Consider the following 12,764-nt stretch of genomic DNA (forward strand, 5'->3'; position numbering starts at 1 on the left):
ATTTACTCCTTTTCCCTCTTCCCCCATTCTTCTTGAATGTGGGCGTGCTGCGTGAAATGGTGGCGGCCATCTTGTAAGCATGAGGCAATGTGGTAATCATTAGTGCTATTCGCCAAATATTTGGCAGTGGTCCTTCTTGGAAACATATGGTAGAATTGTGTTTTTCCACTCCCTTTGAAAATAGGCTTGGTCATGTGACCTACTTTGGCAAATGAACTACCGGTATCTGTTCTGGGAAAAAGCTTTAAAACCTGTGCACCACTCACAAGCTTCTTTTCCCCTGCCTCAGCAACTATGGAAGCATGTGGCAAGTTGTGGCCTCAGTCAGTCTAGGTCTCTGAGTAACTATTAGTGAGCAGAGGTCCTCTGCCAATATATGATGGACATGTGGCATGTATGGGAATTTTTTTTAAACCTCTGAGATTTTGCGGTTGTTACTGCAGCAAAACCAAGCTTGTCTTGACTATAAAGGCAACACATATGAGGACAGAAATCCATCATAATAAGAACAGAAGAGCCGAAAGGTGTTGGATAACTAATCCAATGGCAGAAATTAGTTATCTCCAGACTCCTTGTTATATGAGAAGAAAATAACTCCATAATTATTTAAGCCAGTGATAGAAAGTGCTTGCAAGTAAGAATCTTCTTAAATGATCTTGAAGGCCACTAAAAGAAAACTCCTGTTTCCTCTCTACTCTCAAAACTTCTGACACTAGATGTGTGTTTTTTTCCCCATACCGTCCAATTCTCCAACACCACCTGGGTGTCCTACAAGTCAATTTGGTTCTGACATTGGAGTTAGCATCAGATCCAACAGGTTAAGGGCTCAGTCCCACAAGAATACCACCACTTCAGATCCCAATCAAAAGTCTGGGCCTACGGTATGTCTGACTGACCTGCTATAAATTGGGGGTTCCTGTGACCCCCTCCTTGGGTTCGATAATTTGTTGGAATGGCTCATATAACTCAGGAAAACAGTTTGCTTACTAGATTACCAGTTTGTTATAAAGGATACAAGTCAGGAAGAGCCAGATGGAAAAGATGCATAGGGCAAGGTGTGGGGAAGGGGCATGGAGCTTCCACCTGCTCTGGATGTACCACCCTCCCAGCACCTCCATGTGTTCAGCAACCCAGAAGCTCTCTAAATCCTTCTAGTTAGGGTTTTTAATGGATGCTTCACTACATAGATGTGATTCATTAAATCATTGGCCATTAGTAATTGACTCAACCTCTGGAGGAGGGGTGTGTGGCTGAAAGTTCCAAGCCTCTAATCACATGGTTTGTTCCAGGGGCAGCCAGCTCCCATGCAGCCACCTGTCGTCTCATCAGCATACAAAAAGACGCTTACCCTTTCAGAGATTCCAAGGGTTTTAGGTGAGGGGGCAGAGACCAAATACATATTTCTTATTATATCACAGCCACAAGAACTATGAATTTTCCACATTCTCTCGCTCAGATCTGCCCTTTCTTTCTTTTGATGCTTATTACCGTCACCATTTTGTGACAGAAAGATCCATTTGGTTCTGTATTTGCATAAATACTTCTCTCTTTGTTTTGATTTGCAGGAATTCAACAGGCATAAAAAGACTTACATTTTATCCACTTTATTCAAGCTCACTTGTTCCAACAAGAAAATTATTTTTAGAATGAAGGGCAAGAGAGAAGCTCTTTCTAAGGAGGAACCAGTGAGCTGTTTACCATACATCTCAGAATAGCTTGCAGATCTCATTAAAATGCAGATTCCTGGGTTCTATCCTTAGGGCTTCCAGGGTAGTGCCTGGAAATCTGTGTGTTTATTAAGTACCTGGAGACTTCTGATGCAGGGGTCCTGTGACCACACTTTCATGACTCTAGACTAGGGGAACAAGAGAGAGAATCCCATAAGCCACTTGCAGGACTGGCTCTTACAGTCTACTTATTTAGGACCTTTGGTCACGGTGAAAGAGTTAGTAAGTACATGTATGTAAATGCATATTTTGTCTACATTAGGGGGCAAAACCTGGCAGCACGTGGACTGAATTTATCTTGCAAATCTCTGTCGATCTTTTGACCTGAGCAGTATTTAATTTCTTTGAAAAGTTGCCAAATTTTTAAAAATTGTGGAGATTCACATTAAAATCCGTATTTCCAGCTTCTCTTGAAGATAAAAAGATCTGACAATGCTGAGCCTACATTTTCCCATGCCAATATTTGGCTGGAGGTGGTAGATGTCCTTAGGTGGAATATGTACCCTCCATTTGACCTCTGTCCCCACTACTCCCTATTAATTACACCTAACACATTTTTCTCATTTACGTTACCTAACATGCTTTGAATTTGTGATATATTGGATAGTCTCCCCATTCAATTGACAAGCATGTGTGTGTGTGTGTGTGTGTGTGTGTGTGTGTGGTGTATGCTGTCATTGGGAGTGGAGATCAAGCCCAAGTGAAAGAGGGTTTTTGTTTGGTCATGACATAGACATCAATGGTACCCATCAGTGGGAACCTCCATTAATGAAAGTTTGTACAGATTTTCTCTGGGATGAACGATCCATCCCAGGACCAGGTATCCAGAAGATGCCTGCAGTAGGGAAATTGTTCTGGTCACAGGAGCTGATTTCTCTACTCAGGAGCTGACATACATAGGAAGACTGCCATCAACCAACTGTCTAAGGACAGACTTTTACACAGCCTTGAGGAAATTAAAACTAAAGCCACTTGTACCCTTCTCTGAAGTCAACAGAACACACAGAGCTAAAAGCAAGGAGCCATACACATGAATATGCGTACTCAGACATGTATTAACACAGATAGGTATCAATATGGATCCAGATGCAGATATGTGATATATCAACAATGCAGACATTTTTGGGAAAATCATCAACAAAATCATCAACATAGATGATTTGGGGAGTGGTAGAAAAATCAGTGGGAATAAGTGGCAGCTTGTGAGAGAGAAAATGAATCTAAGCACTCTGTTATGAGTAGAAACATGAAATAATAGCAAGTTTTAGAGTCAGATGGCCTTAGACTCAAATCCCTGCTCCATCCCGTATTAATTGTGTGACCTCAAGCAAGTTAGTTAACCTCTCTGAGCTCTACTCTCTCATTCTCTGAATAGCTATAAATATTTCTACCCTATAGGGTTTTTGCGAAGAGAAAATGTGACAGGGAGAGCATCTACCCAGGACCCAGCCTGCGGTTGGTGCCAATAAATGTTGTTTCTTTTCATCAAGCTGAACCTATGATAGGTGCTTGCCGTGTTCTGCATCCTGAGGCCAATACTCCCTGGTGCTCTGAAGTGGGAGCAGACCTAAAGATACCCTTTCATTTTCCAGAAGTGGATCTTGTAGATGGCTCAGAGATCTGAGGGGCCTGGAATTAGCTTGGGATGGCTTCCTACCCTTAGAGAGCTTTGCTAACTGACTTTCTCACAGTGATTTGCCTGGTATGTGCTGGATTTTGCAAGTAATGGGTCCAATGGGAACCAAATGAAGATGGCGTGATCTTGGTGCAATGAGTCAAGATCCAGGAACCACGAGATGCCTGGCTGGTTCCAGACCTCCAGTACTCCCACATCCCTGCTGCCCATTCTGTGATCCCTACTCCCAGGTGAGAAGCACTTTGTGCTGGAATCTCCACCTCAGAGGTGAGCTGTGGCCATGCCCATCACCTGTGCTCACCTGGCCTGCTTGGCCTCATCCCTCCCCATGGAGAGCTTTGCCTTCCTGCTTCCAGGAGGCTCTCCCTCAGGTGGTGCTCCACCAGGGCTGTGCTCTTAGGTTGGGGCTGGACAGGTGATGAGAAGCTGGGTGGACTCTCTAGCTCTGTCACCACACTTGCTATCCCCAGTTGATGTTTTTCCCACACCATTCCACCCAGAACATCTGTTTGTATTGTTTATCAAGTGACCTCAAGGGTCTGGATGAAACATTCCTGGCCATGGGACAAACTGGGAACTTGGCCAGCCTTTTGACCTGACTCTCCCCACGTTCTCTGTTTTCTCTCCTTCCCTTGTTCTCTTCAGAGCCATCTTTTCTCTGCATCTTGAGACTTTCGCATTCCCTAATCCCCTTGCACACCCTCTGGCTATGGATGGCATCTTCCTTGCCCTGGCCTACCCTTACCTGCAGAGCCCCCTCCAAAGCTTCCTTTCCTCCCACCTGAACAACCAAGACCTCTGCTGCCCTCAGTTAAAGGTTAGGAAGAAAGCAAGCTGATCTGGTCTGAGTTTGGGAATCACGTATCTGCCCTTATGTTGTCAATGGCTGGTTTACTTGCTCTGTGCCTTTAGATAAGATGCTTAATCTTTCTAAGCCTTCTCCCTGCAAATTTTCAAAATCCAGATAATGACAATTATTAGATGGCCTAATTGCCATTTTCTTCACAAATAATGATGGAGCTCCTTTTTACTTCTTTCTTCTTTTTTCTCCTTGAACTACACATCCTAGAAGCCAAGACTGAGCATGTACGAGAAGAATAAAGACTTGTTTTGTGTGTACACAGCTGAAGTAGAAAGAACATAGGACTTAATTCTGGCTTCAATTCTTGGCTGGGTGATTTTTGGCGAGTTACTCAAACTTTCGTATTCTTTATGATCTCATCTTTAAAATGGCAATAAAAATAATACCTCCCTCACGCCTAGGGCTGTGGGGAGGATTGTGATGAGAGGGAATGTGTGATGGTGCTCTATGCATCGTGAAAATCTGTGCAAATACCAGCCTCAGCCACTGCCATGAGAGTCTAATTTCTGGCTGGAGAGAAGCTCTTCAAAAGCCAGTTCTCTCACCTGCTTTGTTTCTCTGCTACAGGGCTGTGAATTTGTGGAAAAAAGGGAGTGGAGATTTGTACATGAATGTCCATAGCAGCTTTATTTGTAACAGCAAAGATGTGGAAACAGTCCAAACGTCCATCAATGGATGAATGGGTAAACAAATTGTGGTACATTCTTACAGTGGAATATTATTCAGCCACAAAGGGGAATGAAGTGACCCCTGGAAGCATTGTGCTAAGTTAAAGAAGTCAGTCACAAAGGCCTCATAGTATAGGATGCCATTTATATGAAATGTCCAGAAAAGGCAAGTCCATGGGAGACACAAAGTAGATTGGTGGTTGCCAGGGGCCGGCAGAGGTAGAGATGGGGAGAAGGATGCGGGATGACAGCTCATGGGAAGGGATTTCTTTTTGGGGTGATGAAATGTTTTAAAATTGATTTCACTAATGGTTGAATAACTGTGAATATGTACTAGAAATCATTGAATTATACACTTAAATGGGTGAACTGTATGATATGTGAATTATATCTTAATGAGGCTGTTACATATTTTTAAAAAGGAGTGGAGTGGAGATATAACTTTGCTTTCCTCTTTTTGCCCCTAGCAGGAGCCCTTCGGGGAGTTCCCTTGCAAAAGCTTTGGCTACACTTGGCCCTCTGACCTGAGTCCACTTCCGTCCACGTGTGCTGGTTTTCTCTTGTCCCCTTTGGACTGGACCAAACCCTCTGTGACAAGCCCCCTGCACTGGCCCCTGCCGTTGACTCCACTCTACCAAGGACCTCTTTAATAAACTGTTTCCTGTGCTACAACATCATTTCACGAGGGCAGGAAACTCACCTTGGTGTCTTCCAGTGATTAATGCACTCTCTAATAGAGCAGATGAAAAATAACTATTTGTTGAATGGATGGATGGTTGTTGGGGGAGGTTAGGGTAGGGGTAAGGGGGAATGACTGCTAATGGGAAGGGGTTTCTTTTTGGGATGATAAAATGTCCCAAAGTTGATTCTGCTGATGGCCAAGTGTTATTCACATAATGAAGGGGTTCCCCTCAAGTTCCTTTAAATATTGAGCTCTAATATATTAACACCATTTGAGGGTTTGTTTACATCTCCTCAGGGCCCATAGAACCTTGTAGGGACCTGGCAGAGTTTTTCCATTTAATACTTGCAGCAACTTGGTGAGGAAGGGGCTGAGTGGCATGTTCAAAGTCATAGGTCTAGAAAGATGTAGGGCCATTATTCACTCCCAGGCCTGCTTAGCCCCCAGAACCCCCCACCCCGCTTCATGATACCTCTGTGGTCTAACAGAGCACTGATAGCCTTGCCAGGGGAGGGCAGCTGGGAGGGATGAAAAACACAGAGAAACTCAGTCACTGCCAATTAAGGAACCACAGGGAATGCGTGTAAAGCATCTCCAACACATGAGAGCAAGTCACTAGGGTCCCCACGACCTCTTCAGGGTCACAGTCAACGAGTTGCACATCTGGTGTCAAATATGCTCACCCCTTGGTGACCCAGCCCTGCTCAGCTCCACTCAAGCCTGGCTTCCCAGCAGCAGGGAGAACCTCTTGGTAATGTGGAAGCATCCAGGCTGAGAGCTGGATACCCCATGTGATCACTCAGGATACTCAGCTGCAGGCTCTGGGCCAGGTGCCTCCACTGAGAGTGAGATTCCTGAGCTCAGAGCTTCACTCCCTAGTCAGAAAATCCCCACCAGGCAAAGCCAAGAAGGCACCACCGGCAGCACCATTAAATTATAACAAGCCCTGAAACTCACTCCAGAAGCCTGGGTCTGTTTGTCCTTGAGATCGGAAGGAAGCACGTGATTGGCTGGCCGAACTCGGCCCTGCAGGCCTTATCTCTGGCTGGTTATTATTTGATTAAAGAGGCTTCCTCCTGTGGTGTTTCAAAACTGTGCTGGGAGACTTTGCTGCTGCCTGGGGACTGTTTCTGAGGTTACTATCAGGCACCCAAAGTCCTTCAGTCTCTGGCCATAGAAACGGGCACCCTGAGGAGCTTTTTATTCACCCCACACACAGGCTGGGGCTGTCTTCTCCAGAGTCCTGATCAGCTTTGCTAATCAACTGGTTGGAAATAATTCCTCAAACAACCGACTCAAGGACACAGGTATTAATTATTCTGTATGTGTGTGTGTGTGTCTAATTTCTTAGGATGTCATAACATTAGAATTGGGGTTTGGGTGGGGTGATGGGGCAGCAAAAGTGAAAAACAGAAGAGGCAGAGAAGGTAGAGTAAGGAAGTGGAAGGAAACAGAACTCAGAATCTTGTGATTCTATGAGAAGGCAAAGCCAAGGTGTGAGTTGTTTGCGGCAGAGAGAAGTGTGAGCATGATCCTGATGAAACTTTCACGTCTGCACGCTTTTGCTCCCCATGAAATCCTTCCTGAGGTCTAGCTACTCTCTTGGCCTCCTTGTTAATCTTCCCCCTGGCTCAGAACTCCACAGCCCTGAGACGGTTTTGGATATTTTATGAGAAGTCCAATTGCTTTAGCTTGAAATATCATTAAATCTGATTTGCAAATGCTCTGCTTGATGACACCCATCCTTGTGATGTTGGCTATAGAGAAGGAAGAGTGGGGCCTAGCACCTCACTTATGAGAATTTGTCTCCCACTCTGTCTTAGGTCTGTGTTTGATGTGCATTGTCCGTTCTCATCCCCATCATATTCCCAATTCAGCAGTGTTTCCGAGCTCTGGTTGGGCTTTATAATGTCAAAGGACGGCCTCACTATGGATAAAGGCTGGGCTCCTTGTGGTGCTAGCAGGAATGAGGATAAAAGAATAGCCTCTATCTTCTCTAGTTGTTTGGTTTGGCTATGTTTCTAGAGGAGCAAACTGAGGCTAAGAGAATATAACTAACCTGCCCAAGCTGGTAAGTGCAAGAGTGGAGACAATTTCCGACGTGTCCAGCCTCAAAGCCTGTGCCCTTCCCACTTGCCAGAGGCTTTTGCAGACCCTTAGCTTTGGGCTCACTGCCTCCTGGTGATTGGTCCCCTCTAACACTCCTGTCAGGCAGATATTCCTGTTTGCCTCCGCAGTTGCTGAGTGGGGCCCCTCACTGCTGTGTGGTCCTCAGCCTCATCTTCCCTGCCTGGTCCCTTGACCTAGAATGTGGCCTGGCAAGATGGAGCGCCTGCCTGGGCACTCGGGCTCTAAGCTGCCTCCAGTCTGGAGTGACCCCTAGCCTCTTCTGCTCTCTCAGGGAGTGGTCTTGGGGCATTTGGTTCTAGAACATCACAGCTGGAAAAGCCTAAACCAAGGCCCCCAGCTTAAGGGAATCCGCCAAGTCTGATAATCTTTGTTAGAAAAGAGTGCAGCCTGGGGACAGGCTCATCCAGGTCCACTGCTGCATTTGGCTTTCCCATTTGTTATTTAAATGGTCTGAACCCCACTGTTCTTGTCTGTAAAATGGGTGTTATACTTCTCTCATGGGGTTACTTTGAGAATAGAGATTCTGCATTCAGTAAATATTGGTATGTGCCTGCTGTGCGTGAATCACTGGGATGCAGTGGAGAATGAGGCAGAGAAAGTTCCCTGTCCCGTGGAAGTTACCGCAGAATGGGGCAAGGCGAAAGGCATTAAAAAAAAAAAAATAATCGCACAAATAAATGGGTCATTCCCATCTGTGATGAGAACAAGAATAAAGGACCCAATTTAGATGGGGAGCTAGTCAAGAAAGGCCTCTCTGATGAACCAACAGCACGTGAGCACCTAACACGCCACCTTGACCAGGACACAGTAGCTGCTTGGTACATGCCACCCTGGCCAAGTGCCTGCAACCCTCTGGGACCCAGAGTCTGTGAGTATAAAGTGAGCAGGTGGATGGAAAGATTCCTAAGACTGAGTTGCCTGTCTCTGGTGTTTCTGGTTCTCTTGACTCATAGCAAGGTAGAGCCAGATTAAATGAGGGCCTCCTGACTCCCTGTCCAGTGCTCTTCTTCCCCAGCTGTCTCTGCTGATGGGGAGAGGCTGGGCCCAAACTCAAGAAAGGCAACAGGAAGAACTGGCTGATTCTGTCTCTTAGAATCTCCATTCTCTAGCACCTCCTTCCTACTCCCCCAGCTGGATCCCAGCATCTTCCATCTCCTGGGGTCACTCCTTTCAGAGAAAGTCCCTGAGCCTCTTCCCAGGGATTGGGGACAGAAAACAAGTTCTATTCTGTGTCCTTTCCCCCCAAGTTCCTACATGTCCAGCCTGGATGATTAACCCACCTGCGGTGGTCATCTCTGGTGGTGAAATATTCTAAGCAAGGCAGGCTGGGTGGGGAGCAGGGAGCTGAGGAATTGGGGATGGGCTTGTCATCTTCCTTGGCTGCCCATGAGTACTCCCAAGGCTGCCCCCTTCCCACCCACTCGGCCTCCTCTCAGGAGCACCATGTTCCTTTTGCACTGCACACAGGGTCTTTTAGTAAGCTCTCTGGCCAGGCCATTAGTGACAGCTCCTGTAAAGAGCTGGTTAGCATTTTTTCCAGACAAAGCCAGAAGCTCTGGGAGGTGATGGGAAGCCTAAGCCTGCAGAGAGTGGTGAAAGGAAATGATCAGTCCCAGGCTCCTGAAAGAATGGTGATGTCAGCATCTTTAATTCTTTCCCACCTTCCCCGTGGGGGACCCTGCTCCCTTGACCTCTGGAGGCATATCAATTCTCTCTCCATCTCTTCTTCCCAACCTGGGGCTCACTCTTGCCTTGCTTTCAGCTATCTATTAGCCAATCCCCACCTATTGCTTGCTGGCCACAGGGCTTAGTGGGACCTCTCAGGGACATCAGTGTTTTAGCCAGTGACTCCTGAAGGGAGCAATCATGGTAGGAAGGTAGGCAGCAGGGTTGATACTTCAAGGCACACAACTGTCTTCACCTGAATTCAGGATTTGAAAACCCCTGTTTGGTGGGAGAGTCATGGAGGATTGGATGTTGAGACAGGAACAGAGAGGCCATTCAGTAAACAATATGCTAGACCAAGAGCAATTCCAACGAGACTTTGAATAACAAGTTGTACCCCAAGGCAAGTTCCCCCTAATAGGTCATACGAGGAAAATGGCAGGATATTTGCAATGGGAAGCCCATCTTGACCATTCACTTCCCAGAACCCACAGCCTTGCTAATCCCACCAAGGTGGAGCCCGGTTCTCCAGCCATGAGCAGCATTTCAGATATATAATGGGGCTCCTAGTTGTCATGCTGAGCCAGCGCTAATGAAAACACCCCATCATTGCTCCTGGGCTCTCAAGCAGCAGGGGACAGGAGCGCTGCATGTCTCCCCCTCCCCCCCACCACCTCAGTGCACTTAGTGAGCTTTGCATTTGGCATTCACCCAGTGCCCCATGGGGCTGGTGGGAACTTTAGCTGAGGCTGGCTCTGTGTATTGGGCTTCAACATGCTGCCAGGAATCAAGCTGGCTAAAAAACCACCCAACATGAGTCTTGAAAGAAAGCAACATCCATTTTCCTGTGGGCTGGACTTTCTCTGTGGGGAAGGGGTGGTTGCTGTGGAGCTCAACCCTGGGGGCTGCTTGTGACAATGTGGCTGACCTTTTCTTTGAGTTAATTCCTAAAAGTGACTATAAGGAACAAGGGCCTGGGAAAGTTGAAAACCTTGGGACTGAGAGCTCTTCTGGGACTGGGCAATGGGAAATCCAGGGGCACGAAGCAGCAAGCAGGCAGGAGGCTGGCTGCTCTCCACCCAACCTTGCTCCTGTTCAGACAGCCACAGGGACAATGGGAGAGGAGATGGGCCTTTGCTTAGCAGTCCCCTGGCACCTCCCTGGGGAAGCAGCAGTCCTGACCCCCATCACGTAGGATGGAGGTGGAGCCCCCTCTACTATACCAGCCAGAAATGGCACACATGATTGGGTAACAGAAAATGTGCCTTCTAATCCTCAGATTGTTTGGGTCCATGAGGCAGCACTGTGTGTCCCTGGTGCTTTGCCATTGTTCCTTTGAATGCCCCCTTGCTACGCCACCAGCCCTCCCCGACATCTAATTAGCTCTGTGACTCAGGGCAACAAGGCACAGTTACTGCTCTCAAGGAACTCAAAGCCCAGTGGAAGAGACAGATAATTAAACAGGCAAGTTAGTGTAGCATTACAGCATAGAGAGTGCCACCAGAGAGCAGAGTGGCTGATTCTAAGGGCAACTCCTATCCCCCTAATTTTACCCCCTCACCCCTCCCTGTCCTTGCCCAAGAATACCTTCTCCATTCAAGCTGGGTCTCAAACCTAATTCTCCAGCTAACTCCAGTGGCTACTCATAGCACCCACATTCCTGATTGCAGATGGGTGCTGGTTTGCACTGTTTCCTCCAGTCTAGGGTGATATAAAAACTAAGGACAAAGCAGCAACTCTTTAATATAGCTGCAGTATTCAATTCGAGGAACTTCCTCTTGTTCTGAGAGTTTATCCCTTCTTCCTGTTGGGATGTTAAAACATTCCTTCTTTTATCAAATGATGGTGTTTGTAGATTTCCAATTTATGTTGAGTTTTACATTATGATTAGGCAGAATAAAAAAAGTTAGCATTCCTTTGTTTACTGCACTGTCATAACTCAAAGCCTGGGAAGCATTGCCCCACAATCTGCTCATCACTGAGGTTAACACCCATGTCCAAATGCAAGAAGGAGCCCCTGGAGTGTCTTTCTTAGTGTCTGATTTCCCAGTCTGGAGCAGAGTGGCAGAGCTGATGTATTCAAATTCTACTCACTTCCCCAAGACACTTAGCTGGCTGTGGCAGCCAAACCGTTAAGTAGACACTACTGTTTTCTTGGCGTCCCAGGCTCCTGTATGTTTAATGCCTTGAGTATCCAGTTTCTGGGCCAAACTCATGAAAATCTAAAGGGGAATTATCCATTTCAAAAAGCAGTTGCAATGGAAATAAAAGCCCTTAGTACTCAGTGTTATCAAGATGTTTAATTTTTCATTGAAATTTCAAGATAAAAGTTGATCTTCAGTGTTGTGTTAACCCAGATCTCCAGCTTCTGCTGAGATCCAGTTTAGAGCCTACTAGAAAAGATGCCAGTACCCTGGTTTGGGGTAACCTTTTAGGGGCTCTTCATCCACTTAAGTTAGGGGATTTTGGGGTTAAAGGATCTACTCTGGTTGAATGAAGTCCCATACTGCATCTGGTTATCCCGTCATTTTAGATATGGTCCAGAGCATTGGAAGTCCCCCATGTAGCTTGATGGATAGAAGAAAATGTCCATCAGGCAAACTAAGTCCCAAAATGTAAATGGTAAAGTCCAAGTTCTTGGTCTGTAGTTGAACGTTTCTGTGTTAAAAGTTGTTTAAAATAGTGAGTCACGCTAGGCTTAGATATTTAGCTGTAAGGAGAGCTTTGTTTTATCCATTTTGCAGTGTTGGCCTTGCTCTATGATGGCAATTGCAAAGGAGACTCTGTTTGGACTGAGTGTTTATCGAGGTCAAGGATATGCCTTGTGCATGACATTGGTGGACACACTCTTCTCCTTCTGCCCGTCTCTCCCCTGAGACCCAACACATCTCTTGGCACATAGGAGGCCAAAAAGTTGTCATTGGTGACAATGATAATGCAAATGACTAATATGTTTTGAAGAGAATAAATTTCTGTCGATTTCTACCTTGACCCAATATGACCACTTAATCATTAATATTTTTAACTTGCCTATTTAATTATTAAAAGAAAATTCTTTCTTTGACTTGCTAATTGCATTTTGGTTTGCAACCCTAAGAAAATGAAGGAGTGGGAGTGTGAAGCTGGTGGGCAGCAACGGCCTCCGAGGGAGCACTCTGTGTTCCAAGTCTGAGTCTCTTTGTTCTCTGGAACCTTCCCTGGCTGCTTATTCAGGGGATGATTCAGACTGAGGAGCAACTGGCTTGGTCCACTTGAATTTACATAACTATGTTTGGCTTGCCTGGGCTATTGGGCCAACACAGTCTTTCCCAATGAACCCATACCTCTCATAGCAGACAGCCCTCTGGCTGGTTAGCAGCTGGAGGTCTGGCAAGAACATTGTAGGAGGCTTCAG

At 46.2% G+C, this 12,764-nt stretch overlaps 2 protein-coding genes across 3 annotated transcripts in view; both read left to right on the forward strand.

Annotated features, from left to right (window-relative positions):
• LOC106837558 (guanylate cyclase 2G-like) overlaps positions 1–5,591 on the forward strand; it is a 126,821-nt gene extending 121,230 nt beyond the window's left edge. Inside the window, 2 exon segments of the mRNA XM_070519210.1 lie at positions 4,793–4,908; positions 5,364–5,591. The gene's annotated coding sequence lies outside the window, so the exon portion shown is untranslated.
• Positions 5,592–6,452: 861 nt separating this feature from the next.
• Positions 6,453–12,764, forward strand: part of GPAM (glycerol-3-phosphate acyltransferase, mitochondrial) — a 58,029-nt gene continuing 51,717 nt past the window's right edge. Inside the window, exon 1 of one of the 2 annotated variants that reach the window (XM_070483241.1) lies at positions 6,453–6,882. The gene's annotated coding sequence lies outside the window, so the exon portion shown is untranslated. The remainder of the gene's footprint in view (positions 6,883–12,764) is intronic. The other variant, XM_070483264.1, reaches the window with a different exon arrangement.

Source organism: Equus asinus, chromosome 2 (assembly GCF_041296235.1).
Source record: "Equus asinus isolate D_3611 breed Donkey chromosome 2, EquAss-T2T_v2, whole genome shotgun sequence".
Classification (NCBI taxonomy): Eukaryota; Metazoa; Chordata; class Mammalia; order Perissodactyla; family Equidae; genus Equus; species Equus asinus.